At 41.0% G+C, this 26,031-nt stretch overlaps 1 protein-coding gene across 9 annotated transcripts in view; it reads left to right on the top strand.

Annotated features, from left to right (window-relative positions):
- Nucleotides 1–5,411: 5,411 nt before the first annotated feature.
- The window catches only part of SIRT5 (sirtuin 5), a 49,085-nt gene continuing 28,465 nt past the window's right edge, over nucleotides 5,412–26,031 (top strand). The window contains exons 1-3 of one of the 9 annotated variants that reach the window (XM_081143801.1): nucleotides 5,412–5,852; nucleotides 8,715–8,837; nucleotides 20,119–20,232. The gene's annotated coding sequence lies outside the window, so the exon portion shown is untranslated. Of the gene's footprint in view, nucleotides 5,853–8,714; nucleotides 8,923–20,118; nucleotides 20,233–21,859; nucleotides 22,158–26,031 lie in introns of those variants that run through there. The other 8 variants (XM_081143803.1, XM_081143802.1, XM_081143804.1 and 5 more) reach the window with 8 other exon arrangements.

The raw sequence follows: 26,031 nt of genomic DNA, 5'->3' as shown, positions 1-26,031 counted from the left end.
TGCTTCTGGTCATGCCCTCAAAAATTTGTCTCAAATAAACTCTTATAAAATTTTTCTATAGGTTTGAATGTTCCTGAGGTCCAACATGTCACCCATCACATCACTTTTCAGAAGGTTCAAAGTGTTCACAGAGGTAAACCTGTCCCCACACCTACACTTTGGCATTACTTAAACAAACAAAAGCCAAGCAAAACTCTGGCCTTTAGAGCAGTTATCCAGGCAAAAATTATGTTCCAGAAACCAATACCTTGGTGTTGCCAAAGGGAGCAATAGCTGAGTAGAGTGAGAGGGGACAGAGGAAGTCTTGGTGTCAGCTTCACCAGGGAAAATCTAGTCAACCCCAGTTATCCAGAATCTATAAGTGATATATTTATAACTTCTTTCAGAGACTATTCCTAACAAGAAATTAATTATAGCACTCTGTTTACCATGGCAGGGGTGGGGGGAGGGCTCTACTGTGTGCTCACTGCTTCCCTTTAAAGAGTAGTCTAGGGCTTCAGAACAAGCTACCCCACTATGTGCCTCCATGGTATTCAGATTATTTTGGGCTAAAGGCAACCAAGACCCTATGGGCTTGAGAGAAACTTCTGGTGCCCCCTTAACTATCTAGAAGAATTTGAATTGCCTGTAATAATAGATTATGAGAGATCACCCACCTATATAGCAGGGCAAACTACTGATGACTGCACATGTGCTCTTCCTGCGATTACCTTCTGAAGCCCAAGGTGCCTCGCTCCATCCTAGTCACAATGTTTATATACCCTGTTTCCCCTTTCTGTCTCTGACTCTCTCGTGTACGTGGGGTTCCCATACATACATAAGTGATTAAATTTGGTTATTTTCTCTTGCTAATCTGTCTCACGTCTACTTGATCATTAGACCAGCCAAAAGAAGCCCAAGGGTAAAGGAAAGTGTTTTCTTCCCCGAGCATTAAAGGCATGTCTATTTTCTTTCAAAGTTTAGAAATTTGCAGCAGCCTGATCATCACATCTTATTCTTATCTCTTTTTGTTTCCCTTCTGGTATGCTGAAGAACTCTAAAAATTGATTTCCCCTTTGAGTCTTAATCATTTAAAGCTAGAAGCTAATACACAAATGCTCTGTACCACACATGGAACTCGCTTGTATTTTAAAGTTCTGACCTGCAGATCTGGCTGAAAAACACAATGAAAGCAGCAAACGATTGTTCCAATCATAATGATTAAAAGTTCTTTTCTTCATCATTCGGTGTTCTCACCTTTGTTGCACAACAGAATCACCTGGGAAACTGAAAAAGAGAAACAACCCAATAGCTGGGCCCCACCCCAGAGAAATGGAATCAATCAGAATTTGGGGGAGGGGGATGGGTGAAGAGGTAGAAGGATCTCGGCATCTGTTTAATAAGCTTCCCAGACAATTTAGCGGGCTGCCGAGGTTAACAGCCCCATGGCCTGCTGAGGCCTTGTGCAGCCACTGATTCCTCTGCTCATCGCTATCCTTGGTTTACCTCTTCATTTTGATTGAGCACATCCTGCAGCAGCCTCTTAGGAAAGGTGCACAGGACGTAAATTTTCTGAGTCTTCAAATGTCTGAAATGTCCTTAATTGGTTCTCACCCTTCACTAAAATATGAACTGAGAGTTCACTATATGAACCAACAAACTAAGAGTCTGCCTGTGCACAGAAGTTTATGTCACAACTAATGGGCCCTCAGAATTTGGAAGCATTGCTCAGGAATCCTGGGTTTTTCTTGAAGATTCTTAGAGAATCCTTTAAAGCTATTGAGAAGCCTCCTACCATTCTAATTCTCATTCAGATCATTGGGATCTATTTTTTTCTGGAAAGTTTACTTACCTTTATCTCTGGTGTTTAGAAATTAAGCCTTGGGAAGGGAGAGGAGACAAAAAAAGACAGAGAGGGAGAGATGATTATATTTATATATTGTGTTGGAATATACTGGGCCATTTCAGTGAGACTTATGTCAAACACTTAAAAATTATTTTCTTAGTAAATTCCTTGCCTCTATTTTCTCCTGATTTGAGACTTCAGACTTTTTTCTCACTCTCAAATTTTTTATTTTCCCCCAGAAAGATGTCTTTGACTGTTTTCTAACCTCATCACTAAATTTCTTATTTCAACCAATGTTTAATTTATTTTTAATTCTATCTAAATAAGCACAATGTGCTCCCTGGAAGTATTCAATCTTATTTTGATGTTTATATCGGAAAATAAACAAGCAACAAAATCCCTTAATGTTCTAAGAGGTGGTACATCAAGAGGGGACAAGCCCTGTCAGATATTAAAGCATACGCAAAGCCTTAGTAATAAAACAATATGGTATTATGCATGAAAAGACAAATAGAGCAGAACAGAAAGTCCAGAAACAGATTCAATCTTATAAATTTAATACATGAAAAAGGTAACATTCCCAATCAGTGCAGTAAAGATGCACTTTTTAGTAAAAGATATTGCAGTAACTGGGAGGCTATTTGGAATAAGCTAGAGTTAGATTCATACTTCACACCAGACATCAGGGTAGACTAAAAATGGATCAAAGTTTTCAATATAAGGAATTACACTTTACAGCATGCAAATATTTAATAGAAGAAAACCGAGGTGAATTCCTTTTTATCTAAGACATAGAAAATGCCTTTCTAATTATGATTCAAAAGTCACAAGTCTCCACAGAAAAGATTGATACATTTAACTACATAGATAACAAAAACATTTACATGACAAAAACACCAAAAGAGAAATCAAAAGGTAGAGTGGAGAAATATTTGTAAATTATATTACAAAGGGCTAATCTCCCTAATGTATATACGTTAGAAATCAAGACACAAACAGAAACAAAGAGCAAAAAGATGCAGAGTTTATGGAAGAAAGAACTTACGCATGTGAAAATATGAACAACTTCACTTACAAAAAGAAAAAAAAAGGAAACTATATGTAAACTGTACCAGGATGCCATTTTTTACCTATCAGATTGGCCCCTAAAAAAGGAATTAAAAAATGTGGTATCACACTTTGTTAGAAAGGCTGAGGAGAAATAGTCACTCCCACATTTTGTTGGTGCAAAATCATACAACCACTTTTTGAAGGGAAATCTGGCAATTCTACCAAAAATACATACATATTTCCCCTTTGACCCAACAATTCCTCTCCCGAGGATAGACCCTATGTAATCTTCTACATAACTATGAATGAACATATGCACAAGCTTATTGAGTGTGGCATAATTTGTAAAATTTAAAGATTATAAACAACCCATATATGTAGCAGTTAAATACTGTTAAATAAAGGAGAAGGCACACCCATTTGATGGAATACTATGCAGCTGTAAAAAGGAATGTGGAAGCCCCTACTGATGTGAAGAGATCTATCTACAAGGCTATATCCGTAGGTGATGAAAGAAAGGTACAGAACAGTGTATGGCAGTGTACATAGAATGTATAAAATATGCTACTTTTAGTGGAATAAAAATATCTATTGTATTCATCTTTATTTATACTTATTTATATTAAAAATACTAAAAAGATGAATAAGAAACTAATAAAAACATATTCTTTTTGGTAAGAATAATTAATCAATACTCAATGTCTCCAAAGATATTAAATGGAGTTGAGTGAATTGTGGGGGGTTTTGTTTGCTTTTCTGTTTCCTGAATTGTTTACTTTGGTCTCTGTATGAGTTAGGAATGTTTTCAGCTACAAGTCACAAAAAGATTAAAGAAACAAAAAGCAGTTTATTTTTGTCTTAAAACAAAAAATATGGTGTTAGGCAGATGCTGGGCATTGTTGTTTCTACAGTTCTTTTGGCCTCATGACCATAAGATTATTACCACAACTGTTGTGTTCACAGAAAAAAGAAAAAAGGTTAGTGCCAACGATTTCTGATGCCTTTTTCAGCAAAGCAAAGGTTTTCCAGAAGCTGCCTGATAGACTTCCCTAAACTGGGTCATAACACGATTCTCATAACTGGCTGGCCAATGATGATTCATCATCTGGAACCGAGCACATTACCACCTTAATACATCTGGGGTTCTATTAAAAGAAAGAAACAGAGAGGCTCTAGTTTCTCTCTGTCATTTTGGAGTTTTCCTCCTCAATCACTGGTTGCTCTTATCTAAGAGTGAGGTGCTGGTGGGAAGCAGGCATACATTGGGCAGGGCTGATTGAACGATCAGCCAGAGAGCCTGTCCTTCTTTGGAAGAATCCCAAATATCAGTATGGGGAGGTGGTTCCTGTGACCCGTTCAGTTCAGCTTCTATAGAGCTCTGCCTTGGAGCAGGCGTGGCTCAGGGAGGTGACAGAGGGGGGCTTTCAGGTAGATCAGGCCATCAACCCCCTGATGACAACCCCAAGCCTGAAGACTCCCTGGTTCCTGGTATCTTTACAGCAGTGATTTTCAATGGGGAGTGATTTTGTTCCCCAGGTAGGGTTGCCAAATTGAGCAAATAAATATACAGGGTGCCCAGTTAAATGTGAATTTCAGATAAACAACAAACGATTTGTTTGTATAAGTATGTTCCAAATATTGCATTATTTATCTGAAGTTCACATTTAACTGGAAGTCCCATATTTTATCCGGCAACCCTACCCCCAGGGGATATTTAGCAATGTCTGGACACATTTTTGGCTGTCACGACTCCAAGAGTGGGTAGAAGCCGGGGATGCTGTTACACATCCTACAATGCCCACCACAGTCTCACCACAAAGAATTATTTGACCCAAATGGCAACAGGGTCAAGGTTGAGAAACCCTGCTCCTTTCAGCTTCTCCTGAGAATCAAGATCCAGCCTCCTGCCTGACATTTTGTGCCTAGGGTGGGGCACACTCATTTATTTTTTAAATCCCAGCGTGATTTATTTTCCACGGTCACAGCAAAAACTCAAACGTTCTGCTTCGTGTTCTTCTCTAGCTAACAGGCGGACCTCAGAAAGGCTGGCCGGGGGAAGCCAGCATCGGTGTAAGCCCAGGGGCCCGGGCCAGCCTGCGTGGCCCTTGAGCCCTTTCCCGGGAAAGCCCAGATGCAGGGCCAGCCTCGCGAGCAGCCCCAAGGAGCTGGGTGGCCGCCGGCGGGAGCATTGCTGTCACACTGAGACAGGGAGCTGCACCTTCCTGCCGGCGAGGAGGGGACAGGCCCGCTCCTGAAGACAGGCTTTCTTCGCGGCCAGGAGGGCGGGGAGAGGCGCAGAAGGTGGGATGGTGCCCATGGCGTCAGCCCGAGGGCCTGAAGGAGCCCGGGAGGAAGGCAGCAAAGGGCGGGGAAGGCTCTCTGCTTATGAGATGTGTACAGATTCATGGGAGGTTATTTGAGGATATCTACCCCAAGAGCTATTCACAGTTGTCCTTGAAATGAATGCGGGAACATTAGAATTCAGGGCCACGGCTCCTTCTCTGCAGCTTCCTCCCCTCCCAGCAGACACGTGGCCACAGCAGAAGCTCAGGCTCCTCATACAAACAGAATGAGCACTGGCCCTCCTTCACCCAAGTCGCAGACATTGATGTCCCTGGTGGGGGAGGGAATTACTGGTAGGCTGTTTTCCCTTTATTTTACTAATTTTTAAAATAAAGAATATAGACTTTTTTTTTTTTTAACCCACTAATTGCTGACTCAAGGATAGAGAGCAGGGGTTTTGTTTTTGAGAATTTAAAAATAAAAATCCATCGTTAATTAAGTCAGGCAAGTTGAATCAGGCTTTGGGTTACAGAAAAGCCTGGCTTTTCTGGAAAATCTGTCCACAGCTCTCTGCTTGCTGGAGAACAGAATGCAAGGAGTGTAAGAAGAGGGGCTGCTCAGCCAGCTTTATAAACACTGGAACAGCCCCCTTTAGGCTCGGCTGTGCTCTAGCAAGGCCCAGATAACAAAACCGGTGAGTGAGCGGTGGGGCCAGGGGCGGGGGGGGGGGGGGGGGGGGTGCAAGCCCCCATGACCATTCATTGGTTGTCATGCAGTAAAGCCACAGAGCTGGCTGCCAGATAGTGTTTGTCATTTCTATCTGAACTTTAGTGACTTCATCTATTTCTCTCATCTTTGGAAAGTATTGTAAACTAAACTAAACGAAACCATATATGTATATATTTTTTAAAAGAACCTGATCTATTTGTGCATTATTATAAAGATAATAGAGATGTCTAAGGAAAAAAATCTTCAGAAAATACCAAAAAAAGTTAAAAGTAGAGAAAATAATTCTGGAACCGTATTTGAACCCATAGTTGAACACTCACAGAGACAAACCCTGCCTCTGAGTTATGTCTTTCCAGGGTTTTCTCTAAAGCTTAGTTTTTGGATTGAAATCTTGTAATGACTCTTTAAATGCAAAGTTATAGCTCACTTCAAAAAATAAGAACTATCATTTATTGAGCAATTACTATTTGCCAGACACATTACTAAGCACTTGATATACGTAAGTTCACTTACTGATCAAAACAACCTGATGGAGATGACACTGTTGTTACTTCCCATTTTACAGATGAAAAACTGAGTCTCTTAGTAACCACAGAGTAAGTGGCAGACCGAGGCCTATCCTACTTTTTTACACTTAATTTTGAACATGACCTTTTCTATGTTATAACTCTAAACATAATTTTAATTATTGTCAATATATTGAGTTGTTATATCATAGTTGATGAAACATTTATCTATCATTGGAGATTTAGGCTACTTCCAATTTCTTGTGGTTGTGGGTAATGTTAAACTTCTTTTATCTGTGATTGTGGATAATGTAATGAACCTCTTTGAGCAAAATTATCTCTAGACTTAGATAGTTTTAAGAATAGATGGGATTGCCCTGACCGGGTAGCTCAGCTGGTTCAATCCCCAGTCAGGGCACATACAAGAATCAACCAATGAGTGTATGAGTAAGTGGAATGCCAAATCAATGTTTCTCTCTCGCTCGCTAAAAATCAATAAATTTAATAATAAAAAAGAATAGATGGAATTGCTAAAAATGTTTTCAAGGAATGCTAAATATAGAGAGTCACACTGATGTCCAAATAGGTCCCTTTCTCTATATCTTTATAAGCAATGGGAATTATTATTGAAAAAGAATTTAGTTGACTTTTTTAGAAAGGAATTTATAGTAAGTGGTTTGATTTTAATTTTACTTTATAAGTAACCAGATCAAAAAAGTTTTAATTCATTCTGAGGTTTATCAGAAATAAATCTCCTTTTATGAAATTTTTATCCAGTTATCTATTGGAGCTTTAATGTTTTTCTAACCAATTTCAATGAATAATTATATAGTAAATATTTTGTCATTTTTCGTGGTCTCACTATTGTCCTCAGGTTTCTATTTTCCTTTAATGTTTGATTACTTTTGTAATAATGTTTAAAAATGTTTATTTAAGCCTTTGGGTGTTTTCTATTGTGCTGATACTCCTCTTTCTTCAAGTTTCTCTCTGCTTTTAACACTTCGGAGAGATTTTTCAGCAGTATTTACAAAAATTAAGGTTCAAAACAACACAGAGAAAAACAACATGACCCTGTCTCAACCCCAACTTGACTTGGCAAATTGATTGCCGTAGGCTGTGGATTTCAAACCTGCCCCAGGCACACTCCTGCCTCCTCCATTCCCAGGCGCACCAGCCAGATACTTAAGCGCTCTCATTACGTGAGGTCGAAAATTCTCCATTACAGCTCATTTGAAACTCTTCTTCTGCCTTGCAGATGCATTGGCCTTTGTTCCATTCTCAGCAGAGCCAAACTGAAGTCTTTGCACTTTACCATTTCTGAATTTTTTTACACACATGGTCACAACTAGATGTGACAAAAACTCTTCCTTAAGCCAACTTGAAGTAGTTCTCCGCCTCTCAGTGGAAGTTTTGATTAAGTATTATGTAAAATGCTTAGCACAGGGTTTGGCACCTATCAAACCTTCAACAAATAATAGTGATTATTTTTAGGACATCTTCCCCAAAAGGGGGGAGGGGGACGACTTTTGTTTTATTTTACTTATTTGGCCTAAAAAAGAAACACATATCCTATCTCTCTCCCTGCCTCTAGTTTAATATTGTTAGGAGGCAGGGAGTTCTCTGGCTTAATTAAATGTCTCATGTCTTGTTCCTAGATGCTAAATGTAGTTCCCCAAAATGAGAATCTTCGTCTTATACTGCCAGCATTCTGTGGCTTCTATTTTGTAATCATCTGTGTTTACATACACCTCTAAATATGGAACATTCTACATAGAAGAGTTGTGTGAAGGTTTCATTTAGAGAAAAAATTCTGCATCTTTAAAAAGTTTGAAAACTATCTGATTTCACCAACCAGAAAACATGTCAGTGAGCTTGGTGGTGCTCAGCTCAGATTTCCAGTTAAGAGTCTTTCCAACACCTGTACCTGCTCACCTTGTGACCTGGACACTGAAATGTTGTAGAACCCAAATGTAATTTGTTTTCTTTTTGAGCTAGCGGCAGAATTACTGGATAGTCAATTTAGAAAATGACCTTTCAAATAGTTCAGCTGATGGGTTTTGTTTCTCCACACTCAACAGGCTTTGTTCCCACCTGTCCTGGGTCAAATGACCATATGGTACTTGCCTTCTCTAGAACACTGCCTTCTGCCACCTCAGAAATAAACAGCTGATAGGGAAGAGCCTAGGAAATTAATTGGTGCCAAGAGGATAGACTGTAAGCGTGAACCAAGAAGTTGATTTAGGCCAAAGCCTTTTCTACTGACACTGCAGGAGACCCATTCTTTTAGATTCTCTCATTAAGTCACTGTTGCTTACTTACAGGGTCCTCAGGAAGGCAAAGGAAACTGAGTCTGAATTCCCTTCAAAAGCTTTTCTTCAGCCTCTGTGAGGAGCCTAAGAAGGAAAATTAGAAGACAAACACTGTTCTGAGGCTGCAGCCCAGAGGTAGAAACCATTGATTTTGTATGGCAGGCCCTGGGATGCCTTTGAGCGCTTTTTACCTCCCCTTGCTTCAGAGTCCTACAAAAAGGTATTGTATGTTTGCCAAATACGTTTTAAATGGACCCTGCTACTAAGAAAAGAATAATAGAATATTCTAGTCGCATTTAAGAAATGACTACTAACGTAAGCTAAAATTCTCTTTTTTAAAGTTGATTTTGAGAGAGAGAGAGAGAGAGAGAGAGAGAGAGAGAGAAAGAGAGAAACATCGATTTGTTGCTCCACTTATTTATGACTCATTGCTTGCTTCTTGCATGTGCCCTGACCAGGGATTGAACCAGCAACCTTGGTGTATCGGGATGACACTCTAACCAACTGAGCTATCCAGCCAGGACTAAAAGTCTCTCTTTTAAATATCAAACTTAGTGATCCTGGGTCTAAATCACCTCTTCCATTAACCCCTCAGAAGGTTGTTTTTAGAACGTAAGTGCGAATATATAAAAACACAGGGAGAAATGTCTGAAGTGACAGTTTTAGTGTCTGTGCTGAAGGCGTTGAACTGCACTGATTTACAAGTCCTATCACAGCAAGATTCCTGGCCCTTCCCTGGCCAACCCTCCTCTAAGCCAAGTTTTAAACAGCTCAGCACTTAATTAATCTTCCTCTTTCCTCTGAGTGGCCTGGCTCAAGTGCAGTCTTCTTCCGCTGAATGATATTGTCTTGGACTCTCCTTTGTCTATTGAATTATACTATGCACTCCCAGGTTTGACCGTGCCTCACCCCCAGACCTTGGGCCAGTCACTTAACCTCTATGTCAAGGTGGCTGCATTTAAAATGGAACATGTTAACAGTGACCTAAAGGTTCAGGGAAGAATAACTTATTAATGATCTGAAAGCACTTAGGACCCATAAAGCATTATAAAAAGCTCTCTTGCAATAATATACAAGTAGCATTAAATGAAGCATGGTAGCCAATTGCCCTAGTGAAAGTGAACCCCTTAGGTGCCATTTTGGGGTCCTGTGAAATTTAAGCAAAGGACATATATCCCTTTTCCACCACACGGTTTTTGCCAAAGGGCAAATCCATCAAAGTAAGTGGACACTTATGAATTTGCCTTCTGCTTATTTCTCTATGGTTGTAACAATTTGATGTGATTCAAAGCTGTCTTTGTGTATCAAACATCTGGGGTCTCCTCACTGTCATTGTTTTTTTTCTTGACCAAGAAGGGAGAAAGCAAAGCTTGCACTATTAAACAGGTTGAAACAGAAAGTGCTTGCTGGTTTGGAGCGTGTAAGAGTCTGTCTAGAAACTGCAGTGGAGCATGTGGAAGAAGAGATGGATGGGCCGCAAGCGGATCCCCATTAACCAATCTCAGTGTTTTGCAAAATGTGTAGGTGCGCTATTGTGATATGAGGCATTTCTAGACCAAAAGAGGCCAATTTAAGACACTTTAAAGAGCTAGTGCTGTCACAGTGGATATTGCCCCTTTTTTGGCTGCTTGGCATCTGTACCTGCTCCCACTGTTTGGGAATTCTCCCACCTTGGGAATTTTGGTGGGAGGCAGAGTCTGCCTTCCACTCAAGGAGGTGAAAATGCAGATTCTCATTTTCCGAGGGCACAGCCACAGGACAGTGCCAGACAAAGGCACCGCCCTGGCCCTGAAGACGGAACTAGTGATGCACGGAAGGGGCCAGAAGAAACTCTGTCTGACGGTGGCGAAAGGTGACAGTGGAGGCTCTGTCCCACGGTGGAAGCTCAGCTTGGGCAGTGGAGAGAGTGAGGCTGTGGCAGCATCTGCATCCAGAAGGAGGAGAGTCTGTAGTTCAAGCCCAGATGTGGTTCCCAGATGTGCTGGCTACAGAGGTGTCCCTTCCACAGCAGTTCTACTGTGGGATTTTCAACACTGGTCCTGGCTGGAGGTCCCAGGCTTGGTCCCAGTGATTCTGTGAAATACCTGGTACCCTTACGTTGTTATTAACTTTTTAAAACATATATTTGTATTGATTTTTAGAGAGAGAGAAAGGGAGAGGGAGAGAGAGAAACATAAATCCACTGCCTCCTGTACGCCCCCTCCTGGGGACAGAGCCCAGGGTATGTGCCCTGACCCAGAATTGAACCCGCAACCTTTCGGCGTCCAAGACAACGCCTAACCCACTAAGCCACACCAGCCAGGGCATTATTAATTAACTTTTTAATATGAACATTTCCAAGCATACACAAAAATAGAAGTAACGGTCTAACAAAAGCTCTTTACCTACCCCCATCTCCTCACCTTCCACTCCTCCAGGCATAATAAAACTGCTATCCAATATCTTTTTTTCTTCTTTTTTTAATCTTCAACGAGGATATTTTTTTCCATTGCTTTTCAGAGAGAGTGGAAGGGGGAGAGAGAGGGAGAGAGAGAGAGAGGGAGGAACATCAATGTGAAAGAGACAAGTCAATTGGTTGCCCCCTGCACGTGCCCTGACCAGGGCTGGGGTTCGAGCCCGCAACCGAGGTACGTGCCCTTGGACAGAATCGAACCCGGATCCTTCAGTCCCCAGGCCTATGCTCTAACCACTGAGCAAGACTAGCTAGGATTCCAAAATCTTTTTTGATGTTTTAAAAAATATTTTTCATTTTGAGACAATTTAAAACTTACAGAAAAGTTGGGAGTACCATACAAATAACTTCCTGAACCATTTGAAAGTAATTGCTGATCTGATGGCCCATTATTTCCAAATTCTTTAGTATGTATTCTCTGCAGACAAGAACATTCTCCTGCATAACCACAGTACAACAATTAAAATCAGGAAATTAGCTTTGATATATCACTGCCATCTAATCCTCAGACCCACTAAAGTTTATTCAGTTGACCCAATAATGAATTTCGCGGCAAAAGCATCCAGGTCATGATCCTGTGAAGCATTTAACTATCATGTTTCTTTAGCTTCTTCTCTCTGAAGCATGTTTCTTTAGCTTCTTCTCCTTAGTCTTTCAGTGACTTTCGTAACCTTGACACTTTCAAAGATAACAGCCCAGTTGTTTTATAGAATATCCTTCAACTGGGTTCGTCTGATGTCTCCTTATAAGATTTAAGTTTTTGTTTTTGGAAGTGATTGTATCCTGCAAGTTCTTTTTGTCCCATTACTAATGATGTCTACTTTTAACCCTTTGACTTAGGTGATTTATACCAGGCAAAATAAGTATTTTGTGGAGTGATACGTGGAAAATATCTAGATATCCTGATCTGCATTAAAGTTTATATATATACATATTTTTTCATGTATCTACATTCCTATGGTTTTCTGTTTTATTTAATAGGTTATAATCCTTTAATATCATTATTTTCATGGTCAAATTGTCCCAGATTTGGCCTGCTGGGAACCCCCTCACACTGGCTCCTGCATCCTGCTCCGCATCACTCCTGGAGCAAGTTCTTGCTTTCTGACCTTGCAGGATGTTCCAGCGTCATCTTGTTCTGTCCCTGTGCCAGGCCTGCTAACTGATCCCGGGGTACAGCTGCTCCCAGCCTGTCAGTGGACAGAACTAGGGAATAGATAGGCACGTACATATACACACATGCCCGTTCATCTACCTCACATTACATCTACATTTCTATCTATCATCTATCTAGCTGATGAAAACTCTAAGTTTGCACCAACACCTCCAATTTCAGAACAACACTCCAGAGTTCATTTTAGTTTTTTCTCCTTCCTTTTGGCTGCCAATGAGAAACATGGCTGGTGTGATTGCTGAATCACGTGGTAGTTCTATTTTTAATTTTTTGAGGAAACTGTGCTGTTTTGCATAGTGACTGTGCCATTTATATTCCTACCACCCGTGTACGAGGGTTCCCTTTTCTCCCCGCCCTCACCAGCACCTGTTATTTCTTGTCTTTTTCACAATAGCCATTATAATAGGTGTGATGCGGTATCTCATGCGGTTTTGCCCTGCATTCCCCTGATGGTTAGGGTGTGGAGCACCGGTTCATGCACCTGTTGGCCACCTGTATGCCCTCTTTGAATAAATGTCTATGCAGTTCCTCTGCCCAGTTAAAAATCATTGTTGGGTGTTGTTGTTTTGTTTTTTGCTATTGAGTTGTGTAAGTTCTTTACATATTTTAGATATTAATCCCTTATCACATATGATTTACAAGTATTTTCTCTCATCCCATAGGTTGCCTTTCCATTTGTTGATGGTTTCCTTCCCTGCACAGGAGCTTTTTAGTTTGATGTGGTTCCACTGGTTTATTTTTGCTTCTGTCGCCTTTGCTTTCGGTGTCAAACCCCCAAAAAATCATCGCCAAGACCAACGTCAAGGGGTTTACTCCTTATGTTTTCTTCCAGGAGTTTTATGGTTTCAGATCTTACGTTCAAGTCTTTAATTCATTTTAAGTTGATTTTTGGTTGTGGTGTTGTGGAGGTGGGACTGCTCTAAGATATGACTTGTTCCTGACCCACGAGCTGTGTCTTTCTCAATTTCTTTCATCAGTATACAGGTCTTTCATCTTCTGGGTTAAAATTATTCCCAGGTATTTTATTCTCTTGATGAAATTATAAATGGGGTTATTTTTTAAATTTCTCTTTCTAATAGTTTGTCATTAGTGTATACAAATACGACTGAGTTTTGTATGTGGATTTTGTATGCTGGAACTTTACTGATTTTTTTTTTTATTATTTTGACAGTTGTTGATGGCATCTTTAGGGTTTTCTACTTATAATATCATGTCATCTTCAAGTAGAGACAGTTTCACTTCTTTCATTCTGATTCTGATGCCTTTTATTCCTATTTCTTGCTCAATTATTCTGGCTAAGGCTTCCAACACTATGCTGAATAGAAGTAGCAAGAGTGAGAATCTTTCCTTACTCCTGATCTTAGAGAAAATCTTTCAGCTTTTTACTGATAAGTCTGATGTTAGTTGTGGGCTTCATTATGTCGGGCTACATTCCCTCTTTGCCTACTTTGTTGAGAGTTGTTATCATGCATAGATGTTGAAGATTGGCAAAGGCCCTTTCTGCATTTATTGAGATCGTATGATTTTTATCTGTCATGTAGCTAAGGTGGGACGTCACATCGAAAGTTGATTAGTTTGTGGATGTTAAACCATCGTGTATCTCTGGAATAAATCCCACTTCATCACTGAGTGTGATCTTTTCAATGTGCCATTGAATTAGGTTTGCTAAGATTTTTTTAAAGGATTTATGCATCGATGTTCATCATGGTTATTGGCCTGTAATTTTCTTTTCTTGTAGTGTCCTTGTCTGGTTTTTGTATCAGGGTAATGCTGGCCTCACAGAATGAATTTGAAAATATTTCCTTCTATTTTCTGGAAGAGTTTGAGAAGGACTGGTGTTACTTCTAATTTAAATGTTTGGTGGAAAGCACCTGTGAATCGATGGTCCTGGACTTTTGTTTGTTGAGAGGTTTTTAATTACGGATTCTGCCTCTTCACTAGTAATTGATCTGCTCACAGTTTCTAATTCTTGATGATTCAGTAGCTTGATAGGTTGTATGTTTCTAGGAATTTATCCATTTCTTCTAGGTTGTTCAATTTGTTGATGTGTAATTATTCATAGTAGCCTCTTGCGATCCTTTGTATTTCTGTGGTATCATTTCCAACATCTCTTTCATTTCTGATTTTATTTGAGTTCTCACTCCTTTTCTTAAGATAAGACTTGCTAAAGGTTTATCTTGTAAAAGAACAGCTCTTAGTTTCATTGACCTTTTCTATTGTCTTTTTAGTCTCTATTTCATTTATTTCTACTCTGATATTTGGTATTTCTTCCCTTCTACTAAGTTTGGGCTTAGTCTGTTCTTTTAGTTCCTTTAGGTGTAAAATTAAGTTGTTTGAGGTCTTTCTTGTTTCTTAATGTAGGCATTTATCACTATGAATTTCCCTTTTAGAACTGCTCTTGCTGCATCCCATGTTTTGGTATGCTGGGTCTGCATTTTCATTTGTAACCAAGATAGTTTTTGCTTTCTCTTTTGATGTCTTCTTTGACCCATTGGTTGTTAGCAGCATGCTGTTTAATAACCGCATGTTGGTGAATTTTCTAGTTTTCTTCTTGTAGTTGATTTCTAATTTCATACCATTGTGGTGAGGAGAGATGTTTGATATGATTTCAGTTTTCTTAAATTTATTAAAAGATCTATCATTATATGGTCTATCGTGAAAAATACTCCGTGTCCACTTGAGATGAATGGGTATTCTGATGCTTTTATTTTTATTATTTTTTAAAAAATATATCTTTATTGATTTCAGAGAGAGGAAGGGAGAGGGAGAGAAAGACAGAAACATCAGTGATGAGAGAGTCATTGGTCGGCTGCTTCCTGCACGCCCCCGACTGGGGATCGAGCCCGCAGCCAGGGCATGTGCCCTGACCAGTAATTGAACCTTGATCTCCTGTATCATAGATCGATGCTCAACCGCTGAGCCACGACTGGCTGGGGTATTCTACCTCTTTTAAATGAAATGTTCTGCATATGTCTATTAAGTCCATCTGGTTTAACATGTTTAAGTCTAATGCTTCCTTATTGATTTTCTGTCTAGATGACCTACCCATTGATGAAAGTTGGGTATTAAAGTCACCTAATGTTATTGTAGTGCTGTTTCTCCCTTTAGGTTGTGTTAATATTTTCCTATGCATTAACCTTCACAAATGTTATATCCTCTTGTTGTAGTGACCCCTTTACCATTTTCTAATGCCCTTCGTTGTCTCTTACTACAGCCTGACTGAAAGTCTGTTTTGGCTGATGTAGGTAAGCTACTCCGGCCTTCTTCTGGTTTCCATCTGCGTGGAATATCCTCTCCATCCCTTCACTGTCAGTCCCTGTGTGCGTCCTTAAAGCTGAAGTGCGTTGCTTACAGGCAGCAAAGAGTTGGGTCTTGTGTTTTGTCATTCAGCTGCTCTGCCTTTTGATTGGAGCGTTTAGTTCATATACACTTAGAATAATTATTGATTGGTCTGAAACTCTTATTTTAGTAAGTGTTCTATGGCTGTTTTATAATTCCCTTTTTTTCTTTCTTCTTCTCTGCTCTTCTTTGTGTTTGATGATTTTCTGTAGTGGTATGCTTAGATTCCTTTCTCTTTAGCTTTTGTGTTCCTACCATAGGTTTTTGCTTTGATGTCAATGTGAGGCTTACATAAAATAACTTATATATATTACAGTGTATTTTACGTTAATAACAACTTATTTGGATACATTATAAAGCTCTATATTTTTATTCTACCCCTCCCCATGTTTTATCTTGTTATCAATAAACAAATTATTGTAAAGTTATTTATCCAATACCTTTTTAAATAAATTCATTTTTTTCTGATTAATCCAGCCATAATTACTTTCTGTTGCTGCACTTAAGAACCAGACTGCTATTCTTCTATAACTAGAATGTCCCCATAGGTCACCAGCTGAGGGTACAAATAAAGTCACTTTACTACTTAGACACTTATTTTGTTAGTCAAATAGCCCACACCTGTGTAACTACAGGATTCTAGGGTTGTTTTTAACAAGTGTTGGTCTTTGTCTTCCTTCATATAATTTTGGACATATCCAAGCTCCTCCTGCCATTGCCCATTTCAGCAAGACAACTCAGCCCCACCCACCGCTCAACAATCTATTTGGGCCATTGCTCACATGTCATTTCTCCCGTGTAATGGGTAATGACTTGTGAAGACTACTCCTCTTGGCTTATATTCCTAGAGGCTCCCAGGAGAGATCTTTAGCCCCAAGCATCATAGAGTTTAATGAAGTGAATGGTTTACTTTTACACAAGCTCTCTCCTCTTTAGAGCTCATATGTTGTCAAGGGGACTGTCCTGGGGCAGGTTCATGTAATGGTCACTGTGCTTTACCTGGAACTGCTGCTCTCCTCCAAACTTTAGGCTTATTGCTGAGTTCTGCTCAGCAAGCCTGACCTTTTCTTCTCATAGGATGAATTCACTCTCAGAAGCTCTGTAGTTATTGCTCTTTTTTATAAAGCTGCCATTCATCTACCAGTTCACCAGCTATGACTTTCTTGGTGGCACCTTCTACCACGCACATCATTATGGGACAGATGAGCAAGTTTAAAGGCCCCTGGGCCTGGGTAAAGCCCAAGCATATAGAAAGTCTCAAAAGTGCCCATTACTTTCTTTTCATCCTGTGCCTAATTCTCCTCTGTTTCCAAAAACATTAGGGGAACCCCTCTTTCACCCTGTCTAGTTGAGCACCTTGTCCCCTGCCTTGGAGAGTCCCAGCTGAGGTCAGAAATGAGAGGCTGCCTCTGCTACCTAGAGGCACGAAGTTACTTCTGTTGTTTTGGCCCTTCCCCTTTTCTCTCTGATTCTGATACGTGTATTGCTCGTCTATTTCTGTATAACAAATGAACTTAAAACTTAGTGGCTTAAAACAACTAACAGTTTATCTTACAATTTCTGTAAGTCAGGAAACAGAAGTAGCTTAGCATGAAGACCCACCAGTGCCAGTCAAACCTTTAGATGACATCTTAGCTGAAACTTCATGAGAGATCCTGAGCCACCACCACACAGCTAAGCTGCTCCCAAATTCCTGACCTACAGAAACTGTGGATAATAAATGTGTGTTGTTTTGAGCTGCTAAGTTTTGTCGTAATTTGTTACATAGCAATAGATAACCCTAAACCTATGCCCTAATTTTTTGTTTATAGCTCTTATTTTTTAAAGTCAGGTTTGTTGAGATATAATTTATATTACAGTAAAAGTCATCCTTTTTATGAATTTTGACAAATGTATATAGTCGTATAATCCTCTCTACAATGAAGATTTAGAATATTTATATCTCATGCTTTTTTGTAATCCATTACTCCACCCACATCCCCTGTCAACTGATCTGATTTTATGCCTACAGTTTGCCTTTTCCAGAATGCGACCTAAATGAAATCAAGCAGTATTTTGAATTTGGCTCTTTCACTTGACATGATGCTTTTGAGATTCGTCCATACTGTTGCATACGGTATTCATTTGTCCCGTTATTGCTTAGTAGCATCTCATTGGAAGGCTGTACCACAATTTGTTTATCCACTCACAATTGATGGACATCTGGGTTGCTTCCAGGTTTTGGCAATTAAAAATACAGCTGCTGTATACATTAGCTTTGAGATGTTTCTGGGCACGTTTCCATTTTAATTGAAATACCCAAGAGTAAGATTTCTGGATCAAATTGGTCATAGATCTAAATGTAAAACCTAAACCTACTAAACTTCTGCAGCAACATTTTCCAATACAGCTTTCTGTAAAGATGGAAATGTTTTATTATCCTGCTGTTTTTCAGTCCTATTGTTGTTCAATACAGTAGCCAATAGACACACGAAGCTAGTGAAAACTTGAAATGTGACTAATGTCAGTAAGAAACCAAATTTTTATAAAGATTTTTTAAATCTTTTTTTTTAGAGATAAATGAAGAGAGAGGGAGAGGGAAACATTGAGGTGAGAGAAAAACATTGATCGGCAACCTCGTGCACGCTCCATACTGGCGATTGCACCCGAAACCGGGCTTGTGCCCTGACTGGGAATCAAACTGGCAACCCTTCAGTGCAAGGGATGACGCCCAGCCAACCGAGCCACACCAGCCAGGGCAGAGACTAAATTTTTATTAATTTTTTTTTTTTTAATCCTCACCTGAGGATATTTTTTCCATTGCTTTTCAGAGAGAGTGGGAGAAAGAGAGAGGGAAACATTGATGTGAGTGAGACTCACCTGTTGGTTGCCTCCTCCCACACTTGCCCCAACTGGGGATGAACCTGCAACCAAGGTACGTGCCCTTGGCCGGAATCGAACCCAGGACTCTTCAATTCTCAGGCTGACACTCTATCCACTGAGCCAAACTGGCTAGGGCTTAATTAGATTTTAATTCACTTAAATTCAAGGAGCCATATTTGACTAGTGGCTACCATATTAGAAAATGCATTTCTAGAAAAAAAAACACAGAAGAAAAATCTTTGTAATTTTGGTTTAGGCAAAAACTAGTTAGAACAAAATTCAAATCACAAGCCATGAAAGAAAAAGTTGTAAACTGAACGTCATCAAAATTAAAAATCTACTGCTCTTTAAAGACTCTCGTAAGAAAATAAAAAGATAAACCACAGACAGAAAATATTTGCAAAACACAGAACTCTCACAATTTAATAATAAGAAGATAAACAACCCAATTTTAAAAATAGGTATTTGTTTTACTTATTATTATTATTTAATATGTCTTTATTGATTTCAGAGCAAGGAAGGGAGAGGGAGAGAGAGACACACACATCAATGATGAGAGAGTCATTGATCGGCTGCCTCCTGCATTCTCCCTACTGGGGATCAGGCCTGAAACCTGGGCATGTGCCCTGACCGGGAATCAAACCTCCGAGATCTCCTGGATCATAGGTTGATGCTCAACCACTGAGCAACACCGGCCAGGCAAAAAATAGGTAAAATATTTAAACAGACACTTCACCAAACAGATTAGATAGCATATAAGTACATGAAAAGATGATCATAGTTATTGACCACAGAAGTGTAAATTAAACCTACAATGAAATCCCACCATACATGTATTAGAATGCCTTTAAAAATATTGACAATGCCAAGTGCCGGAAAGGATTTGGGGCAAATGAAACTCTCACATGTTGCTGAAAAAATGCAAAATGTTCAGACATTTGAAAAATAATTCAGAGCTTTTTTTTTTTTTAAATCCTCACCCAAGGATATGTTTTCCTATTGATTTTAGAGAAAGAAAAGGAGAGGGAGTGAGGAAAATCAATTGGTTGCCTATTGTACATACCCTGAACCCTAAACGTGGGTATGTGCCCCAACCGGGAATCAAACCTTTTCGTATATGGGAAAATGCTCCAATCAAATGAGCCATGCCAGCCAGGTTTAGAGCTCTTTTTAATTAGAGAATTTATCAATCATATTTCCAAGGAAACTTTAAAAACATCAGCCACTAATTATTTAACACCCAGGGGAAAATGCCTCGGTTTGCTCAGTACTTAGCTTTCCGCCCTAACTTTAACACTCTTTGCTCTGTAGATCTGCATTCTGCATCCCTTGCATGTATTGAAATAAAGAATGGTGTCTTGCCCTGGCCAGGTGCTCAGTTGGTTAGAGCATCATCTCAATACACAAAGGTTTTGAGTTTAATCCCCAGTCAGGGCACGTACAAGAATCAACCAATGAATGCATAAATAAGTGGAACAACAAATCGATCAGTCCATCCCCCCCAACCCCCAATAAATAATTTTCAAAAAAGAATGGTGCTTTATTTGCTCTTTTTGATGAGAAATATAATTTTTAGTTTTTGGTTCCAGGTGAAAACAGACCAGTTTTTATTTGGACAAGAAGAAAGATGCTATTACTTTCTTATTTAACACCATGTTACACCTCCCAGGCTGCAGGAGCTATTTATAACTTTCTACCCACTGGTAGGTAAACCATGGCAGTACAAACTTTAAAGTTCAAGGGAATCACCCAGGGAGCTTCTTAAAATGCTGATTGTAATTGAGAGTTCCAGGGTGGGGCTTGAGATTCTGCGTTTTTAACAAGCTTCCAGTTGTTCCTGATACTTGGTTCTGGAATCACACCTATTTGCCATAAAGCAAAACTCGGAATCCAGTTAATATTTGTTTCATACCTTTCCAAGAGGATTGATGTACTCTCTCTTTTTCAAGGAGATTGATGAAACACAGTACAAGCATAAAAGAGTCAATAATTGGAAATACTAAGTCAGATATTCTTTCCAAAATTAATCTATAAGGTGATACCATAAACAAGTTCTGGAAAGTAATAAATTAATGGCAACTGCTTACTGGTTGTTACTGTTTTCTAGGCACTATGTTAAATACGCTACATACCTTATTTCACTTATTCCTTACAGCAATGCAGAAAGAATGGGCACTATTAGCCTCATCTTAAAGGTCAAATATCTGAAGCTCAAGATGGTAAGATAGAAGTGATAGAGACTGGATTCGTAAGCCCTATAGAATTACCTGCAATACATTTATGTACACGCACGCTCCAGTGATTATCACAAACCGGGTGGAGCAAGTAATCAAATATGCTTATAAAATAAATATATACCAAATATATAATAAAAATGGACAAATGTCTGTTTTACTAAACTGAAACCACAAGCACCTTTTCTGCTTGTTTTTTGAGGATGTATTTTGTTCCTACTAGTCCAGTGGAAGTGTGGTAATTAGGAGGAGTTGCCTTGACATCTCTTCAGATGATATTAAACTTGAAGACTGATGGAAGACTCTCTGCCCCCCAATGTTGGAATGAAGGAAAGAATTAACACTTGATGGTTAATATCATAAGCACAAAAAGCAATGGAACAATACTACTTTAATGAGAGTCAGTATCTGCGGTGGCAGGCCGAGTTCAAATCCCAGCTCAACTATTCAACAGCTTTTCTGCCTAGGGCAGTTACTTGACCTAAGTGGGCCTTAGTTTCCCTACCTGTAAAGTGGGGATAACAAAATCTGTTCTATAAAATGGTGGGGAAAATTTTAATTGGTTAATACATGTGAAGTTCTTAGAAGTGTCTGGCACAAGGTAAGCTCCACATACATGTTAGGGGGAAATTAGCAGCCAGATGTGAGGCCCTCCTCCAATTTTCTTGGACTCCCTAAGCTCCTGAGGGGCCTGTACAACCTACAGGGGCAAGAGGGGCTCCAAAGTGGGCTGAATTTCCAGCCAAACTGTGGGAAGTGGTTGAAGTTTGATTGAGTTGGATTGGGAAAACACAGGTGAATGCAGCATTTTTTTGCGCCCAAGTTCTCAGACCGCTGTTCTTTCGCGTCCACCGGCACGCCCCAAAGCAATTACATTCTAGGAAAAGCAGTGCAGGAGGTGAGCCCGAATTCAAGAAGAAGAGGCCCGATTTCAAGTCCCCGAGCCCTGCAGGCCCTGACACTGTTGGCAGGGGCGCCGAGTGAGGCTCTCGGCACCGGCGCTCAGGTTTGGTGGCCAGCCTGGGCACCCAGGGAGCCATCCCTGGAAACTGGTGTTTGACACAAAGCCCCAGCGTTTGAAAGGCTCTGCCCCGATTAGTGCGATCCAGCTGCAGGCTCGAGAGGAAAGTCGGCGGAAATTCACGACGCATCTGGGAAGCTCGCAGGGACCAGGCCAGGCGCCGCCCCCCCGAGACAGAAGCGCAAAGAAACCGACGTTAATGACGAGCAAGACCGACCCCGACCACTCGGGCGCCCGCCAGGCCTGGGTCTCCGGCAGGGGCCGCTGCAGCCGGGGCAGCTGGGTCGCCCCGCCCGGCCCCGCCGCCTCCCCGCCCCCGCGCCCGCCCCGCAGTCTTCGCCGCCGCTGTCGCCTCCGCCGCCGCCTCCCGCAGGTGCGTCTCCGCGCGGGCTGGGGTCCCGGCGGCTCCTCCGCTCCCGCCCCGCAGCGCGCTGCGCGGGGGGCGCACCCGGGACGGGGGCGGAGCCCGCATGCGCGGCCCGGCCTCTTCCCGCGCGTCCCGGGGCTCCCCGAGTTGGCGGTTGCACGGGGGCGGGCGGGTGTGCGGAGGGGAGCGGGCCTGACGTCTGCGGGGGGCCCCAGAGGCCCCGCGGCCCCGCGGCCCCGCAGCAGCACGCGCGGCGGCCCCGGGCCCGCTGCCTGCCCGCCCCCCGAGCCCGAGAAACCCGGGCGGGGGCAGGAAGCCAGGCCGAAAAGCACGCGGCGGGCGCGGGTGGGCCCCTGTAAAGCGGGGCCCGGGGGTGCTCTGAGCAGAGCACCCCGCTGGAGTGGAGCCACCCGGCCACGGCCGCGTCCTGGTGGCAGAGGGTGGGGGCCGGGCCTGGGCGGGGGCTGTGGGCGGGGGGAGGGCCGGGGTCGGGGTGCAGTGGGAGGTGCGGCCGTCAGGGCCGTGACCCGCCCGGCCGTGGGTGTGGGCTGAGAGGAGCGGGCCGGGAGCGCGATGCCCCGAGGCCCTGCGGGGAGGGTGCGGGGAGGGTGTGGGGAGATCCGCGGCCCGGCTTGGCCCCGTGCCCGACGGTGGAGGGGATGCTGCGCGCAGGACGGGCCGCGGAGTCGGTGACGCCAGAGGAGCAGGGGCTTCCCAGGGAGAGATCCGGCGGGTCCCAGGCCGGACGTCATCAAGGTTCCCCAGGTGGAGGGCGCTGGTGACCTTGACAAGAGCACGTGGTGGAGGAGGGAGGGGCTGAGTCTGCCGGTGTTGACGGCCAAGGGCCGGTGCGTTGCGTTAATTTTGCTTGTAAGTGTTTAAAAAGTATGTGTTGGACGCCGATGTAAGTTTTTGGAGCTCCTTTGCAATACACTTATCACATACTTTAATTTTTTTTTGGTAAAATATATTTTGTCTTGCATTCCTGATATAACCTTTCATTTATTATATTTTTCAAAATTAGTAAGTTGCCCCCCCCCCTTTTTTGTTTTCACAAGGAACATACATTTTTCTTTTTTTGTAGTTCCCTAGGTGAGTTTCAGGTTTCACAAGAAAGCCTGGTTCAACAGGGGACTGCCATTCACCTCGACTAATGTCAGTGTTTGGGAACCTGTAAGGCCCCCAGAAAGCTCCCAGTGACTAGTTTGATGAATGAGTTTGTGTTGTCCCGGTAGGCTTCTCTTACCACCCTAAAGATAAGATCAAGACAGAATAATTGGTAGTTTCGCCCAGGGCAGTTTTCACCCCTGGGGGTTTCTGACTGGGATAACCTGAGTTCTCCAGTGCCCTGTGGGCTTTTCCCTTTCCTTCCAGAAACTTGCTTTTACACTTGAGCAGGGGTGTGAGCATGTGGAAGGTGTATAAGCTCTGCCCACTCCGACTCTCCCAGGAAAGCAGATATATATATATATATATATGTTGGCACACAGACAGGCTTCCAGTAAATACTTTGTGCTAACATCTTTAAAATAGCCTTATATTCTGAGCATTTCAGATCTTGGAAATAAATTTTGGGTGGCACTGACCCAAAACATTGCGAACATTTTATTTACATTCACGACTTTGTTTTCACATTTACTGAGAAGCTTGCAGAACATCTTGTAAATTAACAGGAAATTTAGCAAAACAATTCCCACATTTATTTAAAAACAACAACATGTGAAATGTTGACTAATAAAACAGGCAAGTAAAATGGGTTTTGTAACCCTGGTGACCAAAATTTTCTCACTCATTCACTGCATCAGATAGACATGGAAAACTTAGATTCCACTAATAATAAATTAACATGATAAAAGATTTGAAATTAAAAGACATGTTTAGAAAACACTTTTAATTTTATACAATCCATGAGTGTGTGTATACATGCATATATGTAAAACACGTATGTCATTAGACATTATAATTCACATAATATGAGAACTAAAGCTATCTTTTTATAAAATACTTGTTGATTGCATTGCCTAAGCAAAGAATCTAGAAACTAGTGATTTTTGAATATATTAAAACATGAGAAGTAAAAATTTTTTCTATTTTATTACATACTTTGAGTTCAGAGTTATGGTGAAAGTAATTATTATTACCTAATAATAAAAACACTTGAGTAGAAAAACTTGGTAACATTTTACCCAGTTAATACAAGTCCTAATCTTGTTAATCCTACAATTAACAATTCCTTAATATTCTCAAATTTTTGACAACTCTTGACCCTGGCCAGGTAGCTCAGTTGGTTGGAGCTTTGTCCCGATATGCCGGAGTTTCGGGTTCAGTCTCCAGTCAGGGCACATATAAGAAGCAACCAATGAGTGCATAAATAAGTGGAACAACAAATGGATATTTTTCTCTCTTCCTCTCTCCCTTTCTCAAAAATCAATCAATAAAATTTTTTTGACACTTTGCAATTATCAACAGGTTATCAACAAATTATCAACACTCATGTTTAGAATAGAATGAAGATTTATCTTCTTGTCAAGCTATTCAGCAGAAGACCCATCCTTTAGAATTTAGATCCTCATGCAGAAGAGATACATGTATAGCAGCATACTCAACTGCTTTATGTTGTGGCCTCTGCTCACGTAAGAGCCTCCAAATCTGTAGCGACTTTTTATAAGAATTTATTTTAGCCCAAACTGATGGCATTGCCAGAAAGCCAGTTCTCAAATTCTCCTGAGAATGACTTTTGCAGTTTCTCCTATGCATTGAAATTAAGGAGGGAACTATGGAAGAGTACATGGACAAGATTTTGTGCTCTCTAGGGGGTGTTTACACTTATTTCAAAGGTGTGTTAACCTAGGTGCACAGAAACAATGGACAGGGCTTGCTAAAGGCAAAGATAGATCTTTTTCTCAAAAATTACATTCCTGGGGTGTGACTGCCCATCATGACCTGCCCAGTTAGGAATTATGATCAGATCACCCTGTGAGATTACTTTCCTAGAACTCCTTTTTCATCCACACCTCTGTTGATTGGACTTTAAATCTTTAAGTTCTTTTAAATTCTCAGTGACTTTTAAAATCCTACCTTCATGTCTGAGAAAAAATATGACAGTTTATTCAGGAGTTATCCAGAATTCTTTGACAGTAAATTGGAATGTTTGCTAACATTTAAAATCAACAGAAAAAAATTTTCTGGATCAAATGGATATTTCCTAATTAACATATTCGAAAGCAACAGTGGAATCAAACATCTTTTTTTTTTTAAAATCCTCACCCAAGGATATCTTTTCCATTGCTTTTCAGAGAGAGTAGAAGGGAGAGAGAGAGAAACATCAATGTGAGAGAGACACATCTATTGTTTGCCTCACACACTCACCCCGACTGGGCCTGGAAATTGAACCTGCAATCGAGGTACATGCCCTTGGCTGGAATCGAACCCCGGACCCTTCAGTCTGAGGGCTGACTCTAACCACTGAGCCAAACTGGCTAGGGCAGGAATCAAACATCTCTGAAAGAAATAACTAAAGGTATATATTAAGCTCAAAATGATAGCGTAAGTAACTTCTTGCAACATGTAAGGAGCTTGTAGTAAAGTTAGACAGGATTGGGCACTTTAATCTTCACAGTTTTCAAGATGTGCAAGTTTAACAATATCGTCTGTGACTATATCTTAAAGTCTCGCGGATCTGAGAAAACCCCCTTTTCTTGATAATTATTGAAGCTAGGTGATGGGAAAATAACTTCTATTTTTATAAATGTTTTAATTTTTCCATAATTAAAAAATAAACTATAGTAATACCTCACTTGTCCATTACTGAGGTATCCAAATAATTAGTTTTTCCAAACAAATTGAAGTTTATCAAAAGCTTATCATGCCCATGCTGGTT

Source organism: Miniopterus schreibersii (assembly GCF_964146895.1).
Source record: "Miniopterus schreibersii genome assembly, chromosome: 8".
Lineage (NCBI taxonomy): Eukaryota > Metazoa > Chordata > Mammalia > Chiroptera > Miniopteridae > Miniopterus > Miniopterus schreibersii.
Note: the sequence above shows the minus strand (reverse complement) of the source record. Positions and strands in the feature narration are given on the sequence as shown.